We start from the raw sequence: 2,530 nt of genomic DNA on the forward strand, positions 1-2,530 counted from the left end.
CCCTTTGTACGAACAAAAGTAAGAGAAATTTAGGATAAAAATACAAACATGTTCTTGCATGAGGCCCAACGTTTTTAAGCAGGCTAAACACATAGGTTTGTCTTGAAATTTGGTAACAATTTTTTTCTATTCATCTATTTTTTATCTAAAAATATACTCAAAGCAGCTTTTCGATTCTAAGAGCTTTTTGAAGTAGAACCAAAAAAAGGGGAAAAAGTAGGAGGGGCTTCATTGGTGGGCTGGACAAAGTCAACCCAAGGCCACATCCACCCCGTGAGCCACCAATTCTCCATCCCTGAAGTAGATATTGTTGGTTATAAATTTGAACAGTATTAGAGGCCTTCATATTGCTATATACAATATAACTTGGTCAATTTCACAGACAGTGAGACGAAATTTGGTGAAGTAGTAGCTGAGAGTAATGCTCAACAAACACCCTGAGCACTGACAAATGCCAACATTTCTACCTAAATCTTTGGCACACACGGCAACAAACAGTTTGTATTTCTTCAAAATAATGCAAATTTTTTGTGCTGCTAAATGCAGSTTGTTCAAATAAATCATATATTCCTAAACGCTTTAGTCTGAATTGAACTGAACAAGACATTTTAATCATCTTTTAATAATTGAGGATTTCTTTTTACATAACATTTGGGCTGAGACTGAACTGAGGCAGAGCCACAGTCTTGATTTTTACTTTGAAGCATCTACACTTTGTAAAACAGACTGTAACAGTTTGTCTGACTTGTTGAAACATATTTGTTTGGAGTGCAAAAAAAATGTAGTCCAAAATGTCCTTGTACTCTATCTTTTCCAAAACAAGACTCACCCATGTGATTATGAGTCATCTGTCATTATGGAGATGTGCAATACAAACAGTTAAAAAAGGATTTATATGGCGTATTTAGTTGTCTGTTTTAAAACGTGCTTAAAAAATAAACTCATAAAATGTACGACAAAGGACTAAATCATCAGCCTTGGGGTCTACCGAGGCATGGCTGTCAAAAATAAGAAAATAAGAAAACTAGACTGATGTGCGCCCCACCCTTACTTATTTTTCTACACACCAGCAGTTACTCAACAGGAAGAACAGAGACTTTTTTTTACGCAGCTCATCAGAAACAACTTGTGCTGCACATCTCTTGTGTAAGAACGACCACGGCCTGAAGAGAAGGACAGTGAGTCACAGCACGGTGCCAGTTTGAAAGCTGTCATGGAAACTGCAGCGCAGACAAAAAAAAAGTGCTAAACGATAGCAGGAGCTGTGACCAAATGAAGTGTTCGAAGGAAATGCATCGCTACTTCTCAGACCTAATTTCAAAAGAAACTCAACTTAGAAAATTATTTTTATTCTGATGACGTGACTGCATCTGAAAAGTATTTGTCGTCACTCCCATCTTGTCTGAAAACTGTAAAGCTGTTGCTTTTTAAAGAACAATTATGTAGCAAGTTCAGCCATGTTGTTCCAACAACTTAGCTGCGGATTAAAGAACATGTTTTGTGAAGGGAAAAAAACTGTGTGGCAGCCATCTTTAATAATTATTAATAATATGCAGTTCATGAGATATTTTGTTAAACAGAAAATTCCACAGAGATTATTCTAACACKGCCCACCTTTTATGGCAGAGGGCAACAACGAGGTGGAAGATAACCACCTGTGTGTCCTTGTCCTTTTCTGTTTTGTGCTGTGGCAGCACCTTGTTGAGGGAAAAATGTGACAYGCAGAGAGCAGCGAAAACAGTTCTGGCTCTGCCTCTTTATATTCCTGGCTGCTCTTCCTGTTATTCTGTCTCTCCTGAAAGCACTTTCCTGTCACCTGACGGTCAGCAGTAAATCACACAGAAAYATGGGAAAAGGGTTTGGAGGGGGATCAGTGAAGCATTTTCTGTTTCCTCTCTCTCTTTGCACTTTGTAAGTACAAACTAAAAAACAAACTTATTTTTCTATACAGTAAGACAGAATGAGTACAGGACCTTGTATTAACATTAAAACATTTTAAAGCTAAACTAAGCACAAAAAGTATGGWAATATAGATTATTTTCTGTTGTTCTTGGCAATAATCTAATAAATCTTACACTGTTGGRAAGCCTGTTAATTTCTCTTTTAAATAATGCCAAATTTGTAAGGAACATGCATTTGTGGGATGAGCAGCAGAGCTGAATGTGTGGGTTGCGCACATAAAAAATGTACCAAATCTTCTCTGCCAAACAGCTCATTTTGTTGTTGCTATTGATTGCTTCTGGTCCCCCCTGGTGCTGCCAGTCAGGTGCTGCTATAAGATTTATTGCCAAGAAGCAGCGGTGGGCACAGTTCCCCTAAAGCACTAATAGGGGAACTCATTTTTTGATTAGTGCTTTAGGGCTTTTGCTATTTTTTTAAAATTCATTAATGGATTAGCACTTGCTAAATGTATGGGCTAAATTTAGAAGCACTAACTGAGGTCTTTAAATGTTATTGATCAATGTTAATGTTAACAGCTGAGGGTTAATGCTGTCACACATTTTGTTAATATGTGTGTCACTTATTATCC

The sequence above is a fragment of the Austrofundulus limnaeus genome, unplaced genomic scaffold (genome assembly GCF_001266775.1).
Source record: "Austrofundulus limnaeus strain Quisiro unplaced genomic scaffold, Austrofundulus_limnaeus-1.0 Scaffold348, whole genome shotgun sequence".
Classification (NCBI taxonomy): domain Eukaryota; kingdom Metazoa; phylum Chordata; class Actinopteri; order Cyprinodontiformes; family Rivulidae; genus Austrofundulus; species Austrofundulus limnaeus.